This window comes from Hyperolius riggenbachi, chromosome 3 (genome assembly GCF_040937935.1).
Source record: "Hyperolius riggenbachi isolate aHypRig1 chromosome 3, aHypRig1.pri, whole genome shotgun sequence".
Taxonomy (NCBI): Eukaryota; Metazoa; Chordata; class Amphibia; order Anura; family Hyperoliidae; genus Hyperolius; species Hyperolius riggenbachi.
The window spans coordinates 175657422-175673188 of NC_090648.1; positions in this window are offsets into that span (position 1 = coordinate 175657422).

Genomic DNA, 15767 nt, shown 5'->3' on the forward strand with positions numbered 1-15767 from the left:
AGCTATTAGTAATACTGTTCTATAGATGATTTTTATGAAATCCGTTCAAGTGAGAACACACACATAGTATTACATTAGCAAGAGCTTTTAAAATCACAAGCGCTTACAAAAAGCTCTTGCAGTGTGAACCAGCCCTAACTGCATGTGGCATCTCAAAAGGCGCAGGTTACAGGGAAGCATCATTTTTATTGACAGCCTAACTGCAATGTGTGGATTGTGTTCCTTCGCGCTCCTGCTTTTACAAGGAATGCAACACCCACCGTAAAACCTAGCCCTGCCCTTTTGTGGACTTTACTTCTGCTTCTCAGCTGCTGAGCAATCCAAGCTGATTCTCTGTCCATTGCACATAGTTATTTTTGTCCTCTCCTCATCCCATCTTTCAGTTAATTCCTCCCACACAGTGATAGCCACATGGACTGCTGGGGCTGACTGAGGCTACTATGTGCTGCAGTCTTTTTCCATGATGGAGGACTCTTGGAATCCGGATGGGGTACATGGCTGAATGGTGATGGCGGGTGTAGCAAAAATACCAGTATGGCCCCAGTCGGCAGTTATAGTTAATACTGTACATTGTAGAGCTGATAATTGCCAGATAAAGGTCATCTCGCTGTACCCCACTTTTCCCATGTATCTAGTGCCCCTATATTAATAAATAGTCTTCTGTTGGTTTTAATCTTATATCCCCTATGTTTTGTTTATTTGCAGTGCATCTATATCTCCTTCCCGTTTATGGTGCTTGCCATACTGCCCTATTTGCTTAGTAAATGCTTTACCTTGCTCATCACTGTAATTATAGTGCCCTCATTAGTAGTGCATCTCCATTAACCATTCATTTTGTGGTTGGTGATCCCTTTTCCCTTTAAATTTTTATATATTGCAGATCCAAAATGAGCATGTTGTGCACATCCAACATAGAGGTGTTTTCTATTGTCTGCAAACTGTTCAGATACTGCATGAAAAAAGTAACTGAGGAAGATTTTGTTCATTTCCTATTTAGGAAATTAAATAGCCTGAACCTGATGCAGACCTTGGGTCAAAAAGCAGATTCTTACCTAAGAAGATGGAAGCCTCTGGAAGCTTCCTGTGTCCACCTTGCCTCCTACCGCCGCTCACCCCTCTGGAAGATCCAGGCCATGCTGCTCTTTATTCACGAGTGCAGCCTGCGCGCTTGCACGTAGCACCTCATGCATGAATAGGAGTATGGTCTCAATCAGAAATACGGCAAGCTCTTGTTGGATTTATTTCATGGTTACCAGAACAGCAACAGTGATCCGGAAGATGGTGTGAGAAGCCTCTACAGGATCCCGAGGATTCCTCAGATTAGGTTTCCATCCGTGTCCACATAGAAGCACAGATATAAATGGATGGAAAGGGATGGTTAAATATATATGCAGAAACCCAAATGTTGGCAATATTCAAGTTTCTGCAATTGGGCTTGAATAATGGGTTTTCGGGTTGAACTTGAGGGTGACCCAACTGTACCGTCTAGGTCAGGCATGGGCAAACTTGGCCCTCCAGCTGTTAAGGAACCACAATGCATTGCAGGAGTCTGACAGCCACAGTCCTGACTCATAAAGGCAAATGCATTGTGGGACTTGTAGTTCCGTAACAGCTGGAGGGCCGAGTTTGCCCATGCCTGGTCTAGGTCCCAATGGTTGTCAGGGGGCCCATCTGCACTCTTACTCAGAAACTTTTTGCATGCCACTTTAGCTCTAGGCAATCAGACAAGTGCCCTGATTGTCCAGATCTGCCCTCTGTCTTCCTGTACCAACTGAGTTGCTTTATAGTTTTCCTGATTTTTAAATATGTTTATGTTAATACGTTATACTTTGTAGTAACTAGAGTATTGTGGATCATTGCTAAAAGCTTGCCAGTCCACCAACTATGTCACATGCCATAAATCACATTCTGGAAGGCTGGACCCCATCAAATTTCAGTGCTAGAGCCTCACCATCTTAAAGGAGTACTGTAGGGGGAAAAGAGTTGAGGGTTTATAATGGTCCCCCGCAGACGTCCTATGCCTGCGTAGCTAGTCCCCGATACTCCGGTCCCCGCCTCCAGTACACTTCCGGGATTTGCAACTTTACGGTTGGAAAACCACTGCGCCTGTGCAGCTGAGTCCTCGCTCCTGCTAACGTCACCAGGAGTATACTGTGCAGGTGCAGACCATACTGGGCCTGCACAGTACACTCCCGGTGACGTCAGGGGGAGCGAGGACGCGGCTGCGCAGGCGCAGTAGTTTTCCAACTTTAAAGTCACAAATTCCGGAAGTGAACCGGAGCATCGGTGATTAGCTGCACGGGCACAGGATGTCTGTGGGGGACTGTTAGAATCCCCAGATAAGTTCAACACTCTTTCCCTCTACAGTACTCCTGTAGCCCTCCTGGCGGTATGAAAAACTCCGCCAGGAGGCAGCGCAGCAGTTTTTTTGTGTGTTTTTTTTAAATAATGTAGCAAGGGGCGGGATGACGACGGGGCGGGATGACGTCAGCGACGTCGTGACGTCATTGGGAGTCCCGATCCACCCCTCGGCGCTGCCTGGCACTGATTGGCCAGGCAGCGTACGGGGTCTGGGGAGGGGGGGGGCGCGCCGCAACGGATAGCGGCGATCGGGCACGGGGCGGCGGTGATCAGTGTGCTGGCGCAGCTAGCAAAGTGCTAGCTGCGTCCAGCAAAAAAAAAATGTAAATCGGCCCAGCAGGGCCTGAGCGGCACCCTCCGGCGGCTTACCCCATGTCACACACGGGGTTACCGCCAAGGAGGTTAATTAGCCATTACAGGGGTTGGACAAAATAATGGAAACACCTAACATTTGAACATGTTTTAAGCTATCAAAACTTGACATACAGGATCTTCTAAAAAAAATTAGCATATTGTGATAAAGTTCATTATTTTCTGTAATGTACTGATAAACATTAGACTTTCATATATTTTACATTCAAATACACACAACTGAAGTAGATCAAGCCTTTTATTGTTTTAATATTGATGATTTTGACATACAGCTCATGAAAACCCAAATTTCATATCTCAAATAATTAGCATATTTCATCCGACCAATAAAAGAAAAGTGTTTTTAAAACAAAAAAGTCAACCTTCAAATAATTAGGTTCAGTTATGCACTCAATACTTGGTCGGCAATCCTTTTGCAGAAATGATTGCTTCAATGCGGCGTGGCATGGAGGCAATCAGCCTGTGGCACTGCTCAGGTGTTATGGAGGCCCAGGATGCTTTGATAGCGGCCTTAAGCTCATCCAGAGTGTTGGGTCTTGCGTCTCTCAACTTTCTCTTCACAATATCCCACAGATTCTCTATGGGGTTCAGGTCAGGAGAGTTGGCAGGCCAATTGAGCACAATAATACCATGGTCCACATAAACCATTTACCAGTGGTTTTGGCACTGTGAGCAGGTGCCAGGTCGTGCTGAAAAATGAAATCTTCATCTCCATAAAGTTTTTCAGCAGATGGAAGCATGAAGTGCTCCAAAATCTCCTGATAGCTAGCTGCATTGACCCTGCCCTTGATAAAACACAGTGGACCAACACCAGCAGCTGACATGGCACCCCAGACCATCACTGACTGTGTGTACTTGACACTGGACTTTAGGCATTTTGGCATTTCCCTCTCCCCAGTCTTCCTCCAGACTTTGGCACCTTGATTTCCAAATGACATGCAAAAGTTGCTTTCATCTGAAAAAAGTACTTTGGACCACTGAGCAACAGTCCAGTGCTGCTTCTCTGTAGCCCAGGTCAGGCACTTCTGCCGCTGTTTCTGGTTCAAAAGTAGGTTCATGCTTCCATGTGCTGTAAAGCTTTATGTAGATAAAGATTTAATTTTTCAGCACGACCTGGCACCTGCTCACAGTGCCAAAACCACTGGTAAATAGTTTACTGACCATGGTATTACTGTGCTTAATTGGCCTGCCAACTCTCCTGACCTGAACCCCATAGAGAATCTGTGGGATATTGTGAAGAGAAAGTTGAGAGACGCAAGACCCAACACTCTGGATGAGCTTAAGGCCGCTATCGAAGCATCCTGGGCCTCCATAACACCTGAGCAGTGCCACAGGCTGATTGCCTCCATGCCACACCGCATTGAAGCAGTCATTTCTGCAAAAGGATTCCCGACCAAGTATTGAGTGCATAACTGAACATAAGTATTTGAAGGTTGACTTTTTTTGTTTTAAAAACACTTTTCTTTTATTGGTCGGATAAAATATGCTAATTTTTTGAGATAGGAATTTGGGGTTTTCATGAGCTGTATGCCAAAATCATCAATATTAAAACAATAAAAGGTTTGAACTACTTCAGTTGTGTGTATTTGAATCTAAAATATATGAAAGTCTAATGTTTATCAGTACATTACAGAAAATAATGAACTTTATCACAATATGCTAATTTTTTGAGAAGATCCTGTATGTTAAACTTTTTTTTTGTTTATTATTTTTGTTATTTGACATGTTTAATTAAAATAATTGTTTTTTACAGGTATTTAAGCAAAAGTTAGTTATAATTTATAAAAATGGCAGATCTCTCAGACTTTCAAAGAGGCCAAATTTTTGGTGCAGTAGCAGACGCTACTGTAACAGAAACTGCTCGAATGCTTGGCATTTTAAGAGCTACTGACTAGAGATGGCCCGAACCTCCGATTTTCGGTTCGCGAACTTCCGCGAAAGGTTTGGTTCTTTCGCGAACCGCAATAGACTTCAATGGGGAGGTGAACTTTGAAAACTAGAAACATTCATGCTGGCCACAAAAGTGATGGAAAAGATGTTTCAAGGGGTCTAACACATGGAGGGGGGCATGGCGGAGTGGGATAGACGCCAAAAGTCCCCAGGAAAAATCTGGATTGGACGCAAAGCAGCGTTTTACAGGAAGTGCAGAATTATTAGGAAAATTAGTATTTTGACCACATCATCCTCTTTATGCATGTTGTCTTATTCCAAGCTGTATAGGCTCGAAAGCCTACTACCAATTAAGCATATTAGGTGATGTGCATCTCTGTAATGAGAAGGGGTGTGGTCTAATGACATCAACACCCCATATCAGGTATGCATAATTATTATGCAACTTCCTTTCCTTTGGCAAAATGGGTCAAAAGAAGGACTTGGCAGGCTCAGAAAAGTCAAAAATAGTGAGGTATCTTGCAGAGGGATGCAGCACTCTTAAATTTGCAAAGCTTCTGAAGCGTGATTATCGAACAATCAAGCGTTTCATTCAAAATAGTCAACAGGGTCGCAAGAAGCGTGTGGAAAAACCAAGGCGCAAAATAACTGCCCATGAACTGAGAAAAGTCAAGCGTGCAGCTGCTAAGATGCCACTTGCCACCAATTTGGCCATATTTCAGAGCTGCAACATCACTGGAGTGCCCAAAAGCACAAGGTGTGCAATACTCAGAGACATGACCAAGGTAAGAAAGGCTGAAAGACGACCACCACTGAACAAGACACACAAGCTGAAACGTCAAGACTGGGCCAAGAAGTATCTCAAGACTGATTTTTCTAAGGTTTTATGGACTGATGAAATGAGAGTGAGTCTTGATGGGCCAGATGGATGGGCCCGTGGCTGGATTGGTAAAGGGCAGAGAGCTCTAGTCCGACTCAGACGCCAGCAAGGTGGAGGTGGGAGTACTGGTTTGGGCTGGTATCATAAAAGATGAGCTTGTGGGGCCTTTTTGGGTTGACGATGGAGTCAAGCTCAACTCCCAGTCCTACTGCCAGTTTCTGGAAGACACCATCTTCAAGCAGTGGTGCAGGAAGAAGTCTGCATCCTTCAAGAAAAACATGATTTTCATGCAGGACAATGCTCCATCTCACGCGTCCAAGTACTCCACAGCGTGGCTGGCAAGAAAGGGTATAAATAATAAAAACTAATGACATGGCCTCCTTGTTCACCTGATCTGAACCCCATTGAGAACCTGTGGTCCATCATACAAGGAGGGAAAACAGTATACCTCTCTGAACAGTGTCTAGGAGGCTGTGGTTGCTGTTGCACGCAATGTTGATGGTGAACAGATCAAAACACTGACAGAATCCATGGATGGCAGGCTTTTGAGTGTCCTTGCAAAGAAAGGTGGCTATATTGGTTACTGATTTGTTATTGTTTTGTTTTTGAATGTCAGAAATGTATATTTGTGAATGTTGAGATGTTATATTGGTTTCACTGGTAAAAATAAATAATTGAAATGGGTATATATTTGTTTTTTGTTAAGTTGCCTAATAATTATTCACAGTAATAGTCACCTGCACACACAGATATCCCCCTAAAATAGCTAAAACTAAAAACAAACTAAAAACTACTTTCAAAAATACTCAGCTTTGATATTAATGAGTTTTTTGGGTTCACTGAGAACATGGTTGTTGTTCAATAATAAAATTATTCCTCAAAAATACAACTTGCCTAATAATTCTGCACTCCCTGTAAGGGCAGAAATCACATTGAATGCTAAATTGCAGGCCTAAAGTGCTTTAAAACATCTTGCATGTGTATACATCAATCAGGGAGTGTAATTAGAGTACTGATTCACACTGACACACCAAACGCACTGTGTAACGCACCGCAAACAGCTGTTTGCGTAGTGACGGCCGTGCTGGACTGGTGCGCACCATGGCGAGAGTGCAGGCCATGGTGGTTCTCAAGCCCATATGGTCGCCGGGCTGTGGTAGCTCAATGATAGAACAACAGTGACTGTCCAGTTGATCAAATTTGGTCTGTCTACAATGAAGCAACGACCTTATTATCTTCTTGTATGTAGGTAGGCATAGGTAGGTGTCCCAGTATAGGTAGATAGGCATAGGTAGGTGCCCCAGTAGTTGGCTAGGCATAGGTAGAAGTCCCAGTATAGGTAGGTAGGTGTCCCAGTATAGGTAGGCAACGGTAGGTGTCCCAGTATAGGTAGATAGGCATAGGTAGGTGCCCCAGTAGTTAGCTAGGCATAGGTAGGAGTCCCAGTATAGGTAGGTAGGCATAGGTAGGTGTCCCAGTATAGGTAGATAGGTAGGTGCCCCAGTAGTTAGCTAGGCATAGGTAGGGGTCCCAGTATAGGTAGATAGGCATAGGTAGGTGCCCAGTAGTTAGCTAGGCATAGGTAGGAGTCCCAGTATAGGCAGGTAGGCATAGGTAGGTATCCCAGTTTAGGTAGATAGGCATAGGTAGGTGCCCCAGTAGTTAGCTAGGCATAGGTAGGAGACCCAGTGTAGGTAGGCATAGGTAGGTGTCCCAGTATAGGTAGGTGCCCCAGTAGTTAGCTAGACATAGGTAGGAGACCCAGTATAGCTAGGTAGGTGCCCTAGTATAGGTAGGTGTCCCCGTATAGGTAAGTAGGTGCCCCAGTAGGTAGGTGGGCATAGGTAGGTGTCCCAGTATAGAGAGGCAGGGCCTGGCTGGCACAGTAATAGCATTTACCAAGGTCCAGCTGCAACAGATAGGGCTGTATAATGCAGTGTCAGTGGGCAACAAAAAAAAACACATCAGGAGAACATTAGCTCTCAAAAGAGCTGTTGAGGGGTGCTATTTTAGCAACAACAATCAGCCAGGAGCAAGCTAACAAGCCTACAAGAGCCTAACTAATCTTTCCCTATGAGAGTCTGCCAGTAGCTGTCCCTTCACTAATTAATGCAGGCACACGAGTGAGTGTAATGGTCAGCGCTGCCTGCCTTTTATAGGGGGGGAGTGACTCCTGGAGAGAGTGTAGCCTAATTGGCTACAATGTGCCTGCTGACTGCTGTAGAGTGTCAAAGTTGACCCTAGTGGCGCACTAGGGGGGCGAACCGAAATTCTGGAAAAGTTTGCGTTACATGGTGAACGCGAACCACAGGAAGTTCGCCTGGAGCCATTCGGGCCATCTCTAGTACTGACTCAAAAGTAATGACTACATTTGAAAGAGAAGGAAAAACGTCCTCAGCAAAGCACAGTTGTAACCGAAAGTCAAAGTTGTCTGAGAGAGACTGTCGGACTTTAAATCGAATTGTTAGAAAAGCTCGCAAGACAACGGCTCCTAAAATCACTGCAGAACCCAGTTTCCACAAAAACTGTTCGTTGGGAGCTGCACAAATCTGGATACCACGAAAGAACTGCAATTAGAAAACCTCTGCTCTCCAAGACAAATGTTTCAAAGCGTTTAGAGTGGTGTAGAAACCACCATAATTGGTCCCTTGAGCAGTGGAAAAATGTGATTTTTCTCTGACGGATCATGGTTTACCTTATTTCCCACCTCCGGCCGAGTGTACGTTTGGAGACAGCTGAAAGAAGCATTTCATCCATACTGTCTTCCAACCGTAAAACATGGCGGGGATTCTGTGATGATCTGCGGTGCTATTTCTTGAAAATCCGCCGGGCCAATGATTTCCCTTCATGGAAGAATTAACAGCCGAGACTACTTAGGAATTTTGGGCGACCAAGTTCATCCTATGCTTCAAAAACTGTTTCCGGAGAGGAATGCCATCTTTCAAGATGATTATGCCTCAATCCATACAGCTAGAATTGTTAAAGAATGGCACGAGGAACATTCTAATGAAGTTGAGCATCTCATCTGGCCACCACAATCCCCAGACCTCAACATTATTGAACATTTATGGTTGTTATTAGAGATTCAAGTAAGAAGTCCATTTCCGCCGCAATCGTCTCTAAAATAACTGAAGGGTGTTTTAACTGAAGAATGGGCTAAAATTCCTTTGGAAACAATTCACAATTTGTATGAATCAATACCTCGGAGAATTGAGGCTGTAATTGCTGCAAAAAGGTGGCCCTACACCATATTAAATATATATTTTGTTGATTTTCAAGGTGTTTCCATTATCTTGTCCAACCCCTGTATGTTAAAGAAAATCTGTATTGTTAAAATCGCACAAAAGTAAACATACCAGTGTGTTAGGGGACATCTCCTATTACCCTCTGTCACAATTTCGCCGCTCCCCGCCGCATTAAAAGTAGTCAAAAACAGTTTTAAAAAGTTTGTTTATAAACAAACAAAATGGCCACCAAAACAGGAAGTAGATTGATGTACAATATGTCCACACATAGAAAATACATCCATACACAAGCAGGCTGTATACAGCTTTCCTTTTGAATCTCAAAAGATCATTTGTGTGTTTACTTTCTGTCCCCTTCTTCTCTCATGCACTGAACATTACAGGCTTCCTGCAGACAGCTCTGCCTGTGCCTGTGTTTGTAATTCCTCAGTATGTGTCAGCCAGCTACTTTCACAGCCTAACAGAGGAGGATTTTTATCCAGCTCTCTTCTATCACTGATAAGATAGCAGAGAAGCTGCTGGCTTATGTAAATAAAACACACACTGGAGTGTGCATAGAGGAACAGACCAGCACGGAAGAGTTGGCAGCCTTCCAGATACAGGCCGACAAGTCTGACAGGGGAAAGATACATTGATTTATTACAGAGACCGTGATAGTACAAAGTGCTGCAGTGAGCCAGAACAGATTAGAATAGGTTTAGGAACTTGTAGGATGGTAGAAAAAACGTTGTAATTTTTGTTACAGAGTCACTTTAAGGGGTAGTTAATAGCTGTAATAGACACAAAACTCTCCAATCCAGAAGAGACTGATAGGTGAATGGGAAGTACATCTTACCACCTCCTAGGAGACACTGTTGGATGCTAGACCAAAATAATCTTCCATAAGATATTGGAATGCTTGGGGGAATCCCTTGTATGGTGTTATGTGAAAGCAGCTTCAGGGAGATTTCATGAGTACGAAGGTGGTGTTCTGTATCGAATGATGGAGCAGATGCTGTGAACTGAAACAAAATAATCATGGCCATCTGCTTTAAAGGAAACCTGAGAGTAAAATAAACTGATGAGAGAAACAATAGTATCTACCCTTCGCCTTTGAATTACTTTTTTTTGAAGTTTAAAGAGAAACTCCGACTAAGAATTGAACTTTATCCCAATCAGTAGCTGATACCCTCTTTTACATGAGAAATCTATTCCTTTTCACAGACCATCAGGGGGCGCTGTATGGCTGATATTGTGGTGAAACCCCTCCCACAAAGAAATCCTGAGTATGTACTCTTGGCGGTTTCCTCTCTGTGAACCTTGCTGCATTGTGGGAAATAGCTGTTTACAGCTGTTTCCAACTGCCAAAAAAGCATGCAGCAGCTACATCACCTGCCAGCAGTAAAAATGTCACCATGTAATAAATGTCAGAATGTAAATCAAGGATTTAAAATATTTTACAATGTGCAAACACTGACTAAATAATTTATACTTAATTATTGTAAAAATGAAGCACTTTTTTTATTACATTATTTTCACTGGAGTTCCTCTTTAAAGTTGTATTGTCTCGTATGACATTCGTTCTTTCAGTGTCCCAGAGGCTAAAATACATGAATTATTGACCTTTTTATCTATCCTCTGTACTCTTGCCTGTTCTCTGCCAAGCAAGAATTTTATGGCCGTAATTAAGGGTTACACTACGTATAGTTGGCGGGGTCCCAATTGAAGAGGAACTGTCACTTGCATACCTGAACCTTCAACTCTTTCAAGCAGAAAACAATGAAAAGGAACACAGCCTTGTTATTTGTATGTTTGGCACTGTACATACACATGTTTATCTCATCATGCCACATGTCACCTCGGGTACACTTTAACCACTTGAGGACCACAGTCTTTTCGCCCCTTAAGGACCAGAGCCTTTTTCTCCATTCAGACCACTGCAGCTTTCACGGTTTATTGCTCGCTCATACAACCTACCACCTAAATGAATTTTACCTCCTTTTCTTGTCACTAATACAGCTTTCTTTTGGTGCTATTTGATTGCTGCTGCGAGTTTTACTTTTTATTATATTCATCAAAAAAGACATGAATTTTGTCAAAAAAATGACTTTTTTAACTTTCTGTGCTGACATTTTTCAAATAAAGTAAAATTTCCTATACATTTGAGCGTGAAAGTTATTCTGCTACATGTCTTTGATAAAAAAAAAACCATTCAGTGTATATTTATTGGATTTGGTAAAAGTTATAGCGTTTACAAACTATGGTGCCAAAAGTGAATTTTCCCATTTTCAAGCATCTATGACTTTTCTGCGCACCTGTCAGGTTTCATGAGGGGCTAAAATTCCAGGATAGTACAAATACCCCCCAAATGACCCCATTTTGGAAAGAAGACATCCCAAAGTATTCAGTGAGAGGCATGGTGAGTTCATAGAAGATTTCATTTTTTGTCACAAGTTAGCGGAAAATGACACTTTGTGACAAAAAAAAATAAAAAATTTCCATTTCTTCTAACTTGCGACAAAAAAAAATGAAATCGGCCAAGGACTCACTATGCTCCTCTCTGAATACCTTGAAGTGTCTACTTTCCAAAATGGGGTAATTTGTGGGGTGTGTTCACTGTCCTGGCATTTTGGGGGGTGCCTAATTGTAAGCACCCCTGTAAAGCCTAAAGATGCTCATTGGACTTTGGGCCCCTTAGCGCAGTTAGGCTGCAAAAAAGTGCCACACATGTGGTATTGCCGTACTCAGGAGAAGTAGTATAATGTGTTTTGGGGTGTATTTTTACACATACCCATGCTGGGTGGGAGAAATATCTCCGTAAATGACAATTTTTTAATTTTTTTTACACACGATTGTCTATTTATAGAGAGATTTCTCCCACTCAGTATGGGTATGTGGAAAAATACACCCCAAAACACATTATACTACTTCTCCTGAGTACGGCGATACAACATGTGTGGCACTTTTTTGCACCCTAACTGCGCTAAGGGGCCCAAAGTCCAATGAGTACCTTTAGGATTTCACAGGTCATTTTGAGAAATTTGGTTTCAAGACTACTCACGGTTTAGGGCCCCTAAAATGCCAGGGCAGTATAGGAACCCCACAAATGACCCTATTTTAGAAAGAAGACACCCCAAGGTATTCCGTTAGGAGGATGGTGAGTTCATAGAAGATTTATTTTTTTTGTCACAAGTTAGCGGAAATTGATTTTAAAGGGGAACTTCGGCCTAAACAAACATACTGTCATCAAATTACATTAGTTATGTTAATTAGAATAGATAGGTAATATAATCTCTTACCCACCCTGTTTTAAAAGAACAGGCAAATGTTTGTGATTCATGGGGGCTGCCATCTTTGTCATGGGGGCAGCCATCTTTTTGGTTGAAAGGAGGTGACAAGGAGCAGGAGACACAGTTCCAACTGTCCTGTGTCCTGATCACCCCTTCCAGCTGCACACGCTAGGCTTCAAATGTCAAATTCAAAATGTAAAAAAAAAAAATTGCACCAAAACAGCAGAAAGAGAACAACAAAATCAGAAATCCCATCATGCTTTGCACAGCATCAGGGAAAAAAAGCCCGGGCAGTTTTCTTCTGTGCAGCTAAAAATGAGGTTTGTATAAGAGAAACAAAGTTCTGATGCTGTGAAACTGTTAAAGAAACACAAAGACTTTTCAGTGCTGCTGAGTCGATTTTTAGTCCGGATGTTCACTTTAATTGTTTTTTTTCACAAAGTGTCATTTTCCGCTAACTTGTGACAAAAAATAAAATCTTCTATGAACTCACCGTACTCCTAACGGAATACCTTGGGGTGTCTTCTTTCTAAAATGGGGTCATTTGTGGGGTTCCTATACTGCCCTGGCATTTTAGGGGCCCTAAACCGTGAGGAGTAGTCTTGAAACCAAATGTCGCAAAATGACCTGTGAAATCCTAAAGGTACTCATTGTACTTTGGGCCCCTTAGCGCAGTTAGGGTGCAAAAAAGTGCCACACATGTGGTATCACCGTACTCAGAAGAAGTAGTATAATGTGTTTTGGGGTGTATTTTTACACATACAGATGCTGGGTGGGAGAAATATCTCTGTAAATGACAATAATTTGATTTTTTTTTACACACAATTGTCCATTTACAGAGAGATTTCTCCCACCCAGCATGGGTATGTACTATTCACAGGTCATTTTGAGGCATTTGTTTTCTAGACTACTACTCACGGTTTAGGGCCCCTAAAATGCCAGGGCAGTATAGGAACCCCACAAGTGACCCCATTTTAGAAAGAAGACACCCCAAGGTATTCCGTTAGGGGTATGGTGAGTTCATAGAAGATTTTATTTTTTGTCACAAGTTAGTGAAAAATGACACTTTGTGAAAAAAACAATAAAAATCCAATTTCCGCTAACTTTTGACAAAAAATAAAATCTTCTATGAACTCATCATACACCTAACAGAATACCTTGGGGTGTCTTCTTTCTAAAATGGGGTCACTTGTGGGGTTCCTATACTGCCCTGGCATTTTACGGGCCCAAAACTGTGAGTAGTCTGGAAACCAAATTTCTCAAAATGACTGTTCAGGGGTATAAGCATCTGCAAATTTTGATGACAGGTGGTCTATGAGGGGGCAAATTTTGTGGAACCGGTCATAAGCAGGGTGGCCTCTTAGATGGCAGGATGTATTGGGCCTGATCTGATGGATAGGAGTGCTAGGGGGGGTGACAGGAGGTGATTGATGGGTGTCTCAGGGGGCGGTTAGAGGGGAAAATAGATGCAATCAATGCACTGGGGAGGTGATCGGAAGGGGGTCTGAGGGGGATCTGAGGGTTTGGCCGAGTGATCAGGAGCCCACACGGGGCAAATTAGGGCCTGATCTGATGGGTAGGTGTGCTAGGGGGTGACAGGAGGTGATTGATGGGTGTCTCAAGGTGTGATTAGAGGGGGGAAATAGATGCAAGCAATGCACTGGCGAGGTGATCAGGGCTGGGGTCTGAGGGCGTTCTGAGGTGTGGGCGGGTGATTGGGTGCCCTAGGGGCAGATTAGGGTCTAATCTGATGGGTAACAGTGACAGGTGTTGATAGGGGGTGATTGATGGGTAATTAGTGGGTGTTTAGAGGAGAGAAGAGATGTAAACACTGCACTTGGGAGGTGATCTGATGTCGGACCTGCGGGCGATCTATTGGTGTGGGTGGGTGATCAGATTGCCCGCAAGGGGTAGGTTAGGGGCTGATTGATGGGGGGCAGTGACAGGGGGTGATTGATGGGTGGCAGTGACAGGGGGTGATTGATGGGTGATTGACAGGTGATCAGTGGGTTATTACAGGGAATAACAGATGTAAATATTGCACTGGCGAATTGATAAGGGGGGGTCTGAGGGCAATCTGAGCGTGTGGGCGGGTGATTGGGTGCCCGCAAGGGGCAGATTAGGGTCTAATCTGATGGGTAACAGTGACAGGTGGTGATAGGGGGTTATTGATGGGTAATTAGTGGGTGTTTAGAGGAGAGAAGAGATGTAAACACTGCACTTGGGAGGTGATCTGATGTCGGACCTGCGGGCGATCTATTGGTGTGGGTGGGTGATCCGATTGCCCGCAAGGGGCAGGTTAGGGGCTGATTGATGGGTGGCAGTGACAGGGGGTGATTGATGGGTGATTGACAGGTGATCAGTGGGTTATTACAGGGAATAACGGATGTAAATATTGCACTGGCGAATTGATAAGGGGGGGTCTGAGGGCAATCTGAGCGTGTGGGCGGGTGATTGGGTGCCCGCAAGGGGCAGATTAGGGTCTAATCTGATGGGTAACAGTGACAGGTGGTGATAGGGGTGGTTGATGGGTAATTAGTGGGTGTTTAGAGGAGAGAAGAGATGTAAACACTGCACTTGGGAGGTGATCTGATGTCGAATCTGCGGGCGATCTATTGGTGTGGGTGGGTGATCAGATTGCCCTCAAGGGGCAGGTTAGGGGCTGATTGATGGGTGGCAGTGACAGGGGGTGATTGACAGGTGATTAGGGGGGATAGATGCATACAGTACACGGGGGGAGTCTGGGGACAATCTGAGGGGTGGGGGGGGGGTGATCAGGAGGGAGTAGGGGGCAGATTAGGGACTAAAAAAAAATAGCGTTGACAGGGAGTGATTGATGGGTGATTAGGGGGGTGACTGGGTGCAAACAGTGGTCTGGGGGGTGGGCAGGGGGGGGTCTGAGGGGTGCTGTGGGCGATCAGGGGGCAGGGGGGGGGAATCAGTGTGCTTGGGTGCAGACTAGGGTGGCTGCAGCCTGCCCTGGTGGTCCCTCGGACACTGGGACCACCAGGGCAGGAGGCAGCCAGTATAATAGGCTTTGTATACATTACAAAGCCTATTATACATTGTTTCATTGCATTGTTTTGCACCCGATCCGGGTGCTAGTAAACCGCCGGCGCTTCCGAACGGCCGGCGGGTTACAGCGAACGGTGGGCGGAGCCAGTCCCCGGCGGCTGATCGCGTCACGAATGACGCGATCGCCGCATAGCCACTCCAGCAGCCGCCCCCGCCGATGGGCGTATTGCGGTCGTTTGGGCCCGGACTTTGCCGCCGCCCATCGGCTGGGGGCGGTCGGGAAGTGGTTAATGCACTTCACATGCACAGCACATTAGTAAGGACAAATTACAATTCGGCAGACTCCCGTTTCACATATACAACAGTTTAATAAAATAATACATATATCCTAAAAATAGAGCATTAAACAATGCATGAATCCTTAAATCTCTTACCCAGTAATAACCTGATGTTGTGACGTTAAAAAATAAATATATATATTCTCTTTGAATATTAAGATCACCAAAAAGCAAGCTTTATTATTTTTCCCGAACCCAGTAATTTTAAAGAAATATCAGAAACTATATAGATATTTGGTGTTATCAGCTCTCTGGGCCATAGCACTGAAATGGAAAACTGCCACTCTTTCCATTGCCCTGATCTCTGACAGGATGAACAATATTAAACTAACTGACAGACTATTTTATGCCTCAATTGATAACCTTGATAGATTCAACTCTATCTGGGATCCATGGT